The 7,500-nt window shown below is 43.0% G+C and overlaps 1 pseudogene; it reads right to left on the reverse strand.

The window, feature by feature from the left end:
* Nucleotides 1-7,500, reverse strand: part of LOC112241139 — a 26,441-nt pseudogene that overhangs the window by 5,654 nt on the left and 13,287 nt on the right.

Here is a 7,500-nt window from a genome sequence, read left to right on the forward strand (position 1 = left end):
GTTGGAGGGAGTGGAGAAAGCGCGGCTTGATGAGGAAGCAGCCCAGAGGAGCTGGGGGACCTGGAGAGAGGGGCCTTAGCGCGGCTCGATGAGGAAGCAGCCCCAGAGGTGCTGGGGGACCTGGAGAGAGGGGCCTTAGCGCGGCTCGATGAGGAAGCTGCCCCAGAGGAGCTGGGGGACCTGGAGAGAGGGGCCTTAGCGCGGCTCGATGAGGAAGCAGCCCCAGAGGAGCTGGGGGACCTGGAGAGAGGGGCCTTAGCACGGCTCTGAGAGACCTGTGCACTGCTCCACAAACACATTACTGTGACGACTGTGTTTTGTTACGTCAAACTTATGTGTCCATAAGGGAGCCGGGATTCATGCAGACTATACAGTCTCACGGGAGCACAACGTGTGTTGGAAGCTTGTCCATGTTTAATGCCCATCTGGTACCCCCTCGTTCAATGGTGTTCACAGGGGTTTATCAATCTCCCCAGGGTGGGAGTAATACATTGGGTGATTCGCTCTCTGTCCACAAGGGGGCACCCATCCTCATAGATGGCTCATGACTGGGATTTATTGCTGATTCCTGCCTGTAGTTCCCTCACCATGCGTTAAGATCTACGTCGGCCCTGCGTCAACACAACTCTATCTTTCTCGTTAAGTGCATTCAGGTGTAGTAGGCGTGCCCACTAATGCTGTTTGTTTGAATAGACTAAAAGTAACAGCTTTGTATGAGTTAAAAAAAACATGAAAATTAATTTCCATGCGTTCTATCTATACCTGGAGTTCAAAACAGTTAACCTAAACTAAGCTAGCAGTGTTATTGAAACACAGTGAAAAGTTCAGTTATTTAAAACAAATAGAACATTATTTAATTACCTTCAAATAACCTGTAATTTTTATTCTCAGAATGTTAATAAAACCTCCCAGGAAAACTTTCAGGGAACCATAGAAAAACGTTCGCAGAACCTCCCTGCAACTTCAACATGTACGTTCCCAGAACAGGCTAAATGTTAACTTCTGTTCTCAAAACGTTAAAAAAAAAAACAGTTCAGTTTAACCAGTCAGGAAACGTATGGCTTCATTCCCAGAACTAATGGGAAACCAAAAATGTACATTCCCACAACTTCCAAGGAACCAAAATGTGCTTGCTGGGTTATTATATAGTCACAAAAACAAAATAATGGTTAAAATGAGAAGAGAAACATGTTTTAGGTTAGTGAACACATTACTTCCTGGTCCCTTACCGTGTGGGAGTCGCCAAACCTCTCGGTGGCTTCTAGCGGTCGGTCGAGGCTAGGCCGGCCAATGTAGACGTCGTGGGCGTGGCTGTAGTGAGACAGGAGCTTCACAAGGGGACGTATGTTCACGTAGTTATCATCATCCACATGGCAGAACCATCTAGAAGGGGGAACCACAACCAGTATCATTATCTACATGGTCAGAACCATCTAGAAGGGTTAACCACAATCAGTATCATTATCTACATGGTCAGAACCATCTAGAAGGATTAACCACAATCAGTATCATTATCTACATGGTCAGAACCATCTAGAAGGATTAACCACAATCAGTATCATTATCTACATGGTCAGAACCATCTAGAAGGGGAACCACAATCAGTATCATTATCTACATGGTCAGAACCATCTAGAAGGGGGAACCACAATCAGTATCATTATCTACATGGTCAGAACCATCTAGAAGAGGGAACCACAATCAGTATCATTATCTACATGGTCAGAACCATCTAGAAGGGTTAACCACAATCAGTATCATTATCTACATGGTCAGAACCATCTAGAAGTATCATTATCTACATGGGAACCATCTAGAAGGAACCACAATCAGTATCATTATCTACATGGTCAGAACCATCTAGAAGGGGGAACCACAATCAGTATCATTATCTACATGGTCAGAACCATCTAGAAGGGGGAACCACAATCAGTATCATTATCTACATGGTCAGAACCATCTAGAAGGGGAACCACAATCAGTCAGAACCATCTAGAAGAGGGAACCACAATCAGTATCATTATCTACATGGTCAGAACCATCTAGAAAGGGAACCACAATCAGTATCATTATCTACATGGTCAGAACCATCTAGAAGAGGGAACCACAATCCAGTATCATTATTCATGGTCAGAACCATCTAGTGTGCGTGTGTGTGCGTGTGTGTGTGTCTGTGCGTGTGCGTGTGTGCGTGTGTGCGCGTGTGCGTGTCTGCGCGTGTGCGTGTCTTACTTCTTTCCAGAGCTGATGAAGGTATTCGACGGCCATTTTACAGGACAGAGCCTGGCGACTGTGGGCCGCTGAACAGTTCGTATTGATCATGTGACTCCCTGTAGGAATAGCATCAACCAATCAGTCAGTCAGACAGGCAGTAAATGAGCCCTGGGGTCAAATGACACACATTTCAGCACAACACAGGACAGTATGTGACTTTTAACAAATATGATTGGATGCTATTGTGTTGCTATGGTGGCAAAACAGTTTTGAATGAGTCAGAAATATTAGCTTCCTGTTATAATCTGGTACCTCTAGAATAACAATATTAGTTTCCTGTTATAATCTGACACCTCTAGAATAACAATATTAGTTATAATCTTCCTCCTGTTATAATCTGGCACCCTAGAATAACAATATTAGTTTCATGTTATAATCTGGCACCTCTAGAATAACAATATTAGGTTCCTGTTATAATCTGGCACCTCTAGAATAACAATATTAGTTTCATGTTATAATCTGACACCCCTAGAAAAACAATATTAGTTTCATGTTATAATCTGGCACCTCTAGAATAACAATATTAGCTTCCTGTTATAATCTGACACCTCTAGAATAACAATATTAGCTTCCTGTTATAATCTGGCACCTCTAGAATAACAATATTAGCTTCCTGTTATAATCTGGCACCTCTAGAATAACAATATTAGTTTCCTGTTATAATCTGGCACCTCTAGAATAACAATATTAGCTTCCTGTTATAATCTGGCACCTCTAGAATAACAATATTAGCTTCCTGTTATAATCTGGCACCTTCAGAACGCGTGTATGTGTGTGTTTTTATTTTTGAACCTCACCCATCCTCTTCCTCAGCCTGTCATCCTCTCCATCGGTGAATACGTACGTCTGAAAACACACACACACACACACACACACACACACACAAAGAGAAGGTCAGTGTGTGTGTCAATCATTAATGTAGTGTGAAAAGTGAGCCAACGCTACTCTGTAGAACAATAGTCAGACAGGATGTGTCCCATTTAGTACACTGTTCCCTATTGGGGAAGGACGGCTCATAGTAATGGCTGGAACGGAGGCAAATGGAAAGACACCAAACACATGGAAACCATGGAAACCATGTGTTTGGTGTCTTTGATACCATTTCACTGATTCCACCCCAGACATTACCTGAATGCAGTGTGTGTGTGTGTGTGTGTGTATGTATGTATGTGAATACACACTGTATTCAGAAAGTATTCAGACCCCTTGACTTTTTCCACATTTCCACATTTTCCACATCCAGCCTTATTATAAAATGGATTAAATATTTTTCTCCTCACAACACCCCACATTGACATCACAATACCCATTAATGACATCACAATACCCTATAATGACAAATCAAAAATAGTAAAAAAAAATACATTGTAGCAAATTTACACAATATTAAAAACTGATATCACATTTACATAAGTATTCCGACCCTTTACTCAGTACTTTGTTGATGCACCTTTAGCAGCGATTACAGCCTTAAGTCTTCTTGGTTATGACTCTACAAGCTTGGCACACCTGAGTTTCTCCCATTCTTCTCTGCAGATCCTCACAAGCTCTGTCAGGTTGGATGGGGAGCGTTGCTGCACAGCTACTTTCAGGTCTCTCCAGAGATGTTCAATCGGGTTCAAGTCCGGGCTCTGGCTGGGCCACTCAAGGACATTCAGACACTTGTACCAAAGCCACTCCTGCGTTGTCTTGGCAGTGTGCTTAGGGTCATTGTCCTGTTGGAAGATGAACCTTCGCCCCAGTCTGAGGTCCTGAGCGTTCTGGAGCGGGTTTTCATCAAGGATCTCTTTGTACTTTGCTCCATTCATCTTTCCCTCAATCCTGACTAGTCTCAGTCCCTGCCACTGAAAATCACCCCCACAGCATGATGCTGCCACCACCATGCTTCACCGTAGGGATGGTGCCAGGTTTCCTCCAGATGTCACACTTGGCATTCAGGCCAAAGAGTTCAATCTGGGTTTCATCAGATCAAAGAATCTTGTTTCTCACGGTCTGAGAGTCTTTAGGTGCCTTTTGGCAAATTGCAAGCAGACTGTCATGTGTCTTTTACTGAGGAGAGGCTTCTGTCTGGCCACTCAACCATAAAGGCCTGATTGGTGGAGTGCTGCAGAGATGGGAGAACCTTCCAGAAGGACAACCATCTCCACAGAGGACCTCTAGAGCTCTGTCAGAGTGACCATCGGGTTCTTGGTCACCTCCCTGACCAAGACACTTCTTCCCCGATTGCTCAGTTAGGCCGGGCGGCCAGCTCTAGGAAGAGTCTTGGTTGTTCCAAACTTCATCCATTTAAGAATGATGGAGGCCACTGTGTTCTTGGGGACCTTCAATGCTGTAGAAATGTTTTGGTACCCTTCCCCAGATCTGTACCGCGACACAATCCTGTTTCGGAGCACTACGGACAATTCCTTCAACCTCATGGCTTGTGGGCCTTTATATAAACAGGTATGTGCCTTTCCAAATCATGTTCAATCAATTTAATTTACCACAGGTGGACTCCAATCTATTGTAGAAACATCTTAAGGATGATCAACGGAAACAGGATGCACCTGAGCTCAATTTCAAGTCTCATAGCAACGGGTCTGAATACTTGTATAATGTATAAAAAGCTGTTTTCACTTTGTCATTATGGGGTATTATGTGTCGACAAAAATGATATTTAATCCATTTTAGAATATGGCTGTAATGTAATAACATGTGGAGAAAAGTCAAGGGGTCTGAATGTACTGTAGTGCACTATATAGGAGTGTAGTCAAGGGGTCTGAATGTACTGTAGTGCACTATATAGGAGTGTAGTCAAGGGGTCTGAATGTACTGTAGTGCACTATATTGGAGAACCATTTGGGCTCCAGCCCCAGTCATCCTGTTTGATCAGGTTGTTGTTGGTAAAGTCAACTGAAAACATTGTTCCATCTGACTGGTCTGAAACAGAACAACATTCTGTTCCATCATTGTTCCATCCGACTGGTCTGAAACAGAACAACATTCTGTTCCATCATTGTTCCATCTGACTGGTCTGAAACAGAACAGCATTCTGTTCCATCATTGTTCCATCCGACTGGTCTGAAACAGAACAACATTCTGTTCCATCATTGTTCCATCCGACTGGTCTGAAACAGAACAACATTCTGTTCCATCATTGTTCCATCCGACTGGTCTAAAACAGAACAACATTCTGTTCCATCATTGTTCCATCCGGAAACAGAACAACATTCTGTTCCATCATTGTTCCATCCGACTGGTCTAAAACAGAACAACATTCTGTTCCATCATTGTTCCATCGACTGGTCTAAAACAGAACAACATTCTCCATCGTTGTTCCATCCGACTGGTCTGAAACAGAACAACATTCTGTTCCATCATTGTTCCATCTGTTCCATTGTTCCATCATTGTTCCATCGACTGGTCTGAAACAGAACAACATTCTGTTCCATCATTGTTCCATCCGACTGGTCTAAAACAGAACAACATTCTGTTCCATCATTGTTCCATCCACTGGTCTAAAACAGAACCATTCTGTTCCATCATTGTTCCATCATTGTTCCATCGTTGTTCCATCGTTGTTCCATCCGACTGGTCTGAAACAGAACAACATTCTGTTCCATCATTGTTCCATCCACTGGTCTGAAACAGAACAACATTCTGTTCCATCATTGTTCCATCCGACTGGTCTAAAACAGAACAACATTCTGTTCCATCATTGTTCCATCCCGACTGGTCTGAAACAGAACAACATTCTGTTCCATCATTGTTCCATCACTGGTCTGAAACAGAACAACATTCTGTTCCATCATTGTTCCATCCCACTGGTCTGAAACAGAACAACATTCTGTTCCATCATTGTTCCATCTGACTGGTCTGAAACAGAACAGCATTCTGTTCCATCATTGTTCCATCCGACTGGTCTGAAACAGAACAACATTCTGTTCCATCATTGTTCCATCCGACTGGTCTGAAACAGAACAACATTCTGTTCCATCATTGTTCCATCCGACTGGTCTAAAACAGAACAACATTCTGTTCCATCATTGTTCCATCCGACTGGTCTGAAACAGAACAACATTCTGTTCCATCATTGTTCCATCCACTGGTCTAAAACAGAACAACATTCTGTTCCATCATTGTTCCATCGTTGTTCCATCGTTGTTCCATCCGACTGGTCTGAAACAGAACAACATTCTGTTCCATCATTGTTCCATCATTGTTCCATCGTTGTTCCATCGTTGTTCCATCCGACTGGTCTGAAACAGAACAACATTCTGTTCCATCATTGTTCCATCCGACTGGTCTGAAACAGAACAACATTCTGTTCCATCATTGTTCCATCCGACTGGTCTGAAACAGAACAACATTCTGTTCCATCATTGTTCCATCATTGTTCCATCGTTGTTCCATCGTTGTTCCATCCGACTGGTCTGAAACAGAACAACATTCTGTTCCATCATTGTTCCATCCGACTGGTCTGAAACAGAACAACATTCTGTTCCATCTGTTCCATCCGACTGGTCTAAAACAGAACAACATTCTGTTCCATCATTGTTCCACTGGTCTGAAACAGAACAACATTCTGTTCCATCATTGTTCCATCCGACTGGTCTGAAACAGAACAACATTCTGTTCCATCATTGTTCCATCCACTGGTCTAAAACAGAACAACATTCTGTTCCATCATTGTTCCATCCGACTGGTCTGAAACAGAACAGCATTCTGTTCCATCATTGTTCCATCCGACTGGTCTAAAACAGAACAACATTCTGTTCCATCATTGTTCCATCGTTGTTTGTTGTTCCATCCGACTGGTCTGAAACAGAACAACATTCTGTTCCATCATTGTTCCATCATTGTTCCATCGTTGTTCCATCGTTGTTCCATCCGACTGGTCTGAAACAGAACAACATTCTGTTCCATCATTGTTCCATCCGACTGGTCTGAAACAGAACAACATTCTGTTCCATCATTGTTCCATCCGACTGGTCTGAAACAGAACAACATTCTGTTCCATCATTGTTCCATCAGTTGTTCCATCGTTGTTCCATCCGACTGGTCTGAAACAGAACAACATTCTGTTCCATCATTGTTCCATCCGACTGGTCTGAAACAGAACAACATTGTTCATCATTGTTCCATCCGACTGGTCTAAAACAGAACAACATTCTGTTCCATCATTGTTCCATCCCACTGGTCTGAAACAGAACAACATTCTGTTCCATCATTGTTCCATCCGACTGG

Source organism: Oncorhynchus tshawytscha, unplaced genomic scaffold (genome assembly GCF_018296145.1).
Source record: "Oncorhynchus tshawytscha isolate Ot180627B unplaced genomic scaffold, Otsh_v2.0 Un_contig_3338_pilon_pilon, whole genome shotgun sequence".
Classification (NCBI taxonomy): Eukaryota; Metazoa; Chordata; class Actinopteri; order Salmoniformes; family Salmonidae; genus Oncorhynchus; species Oncorhynchus tshawytscha.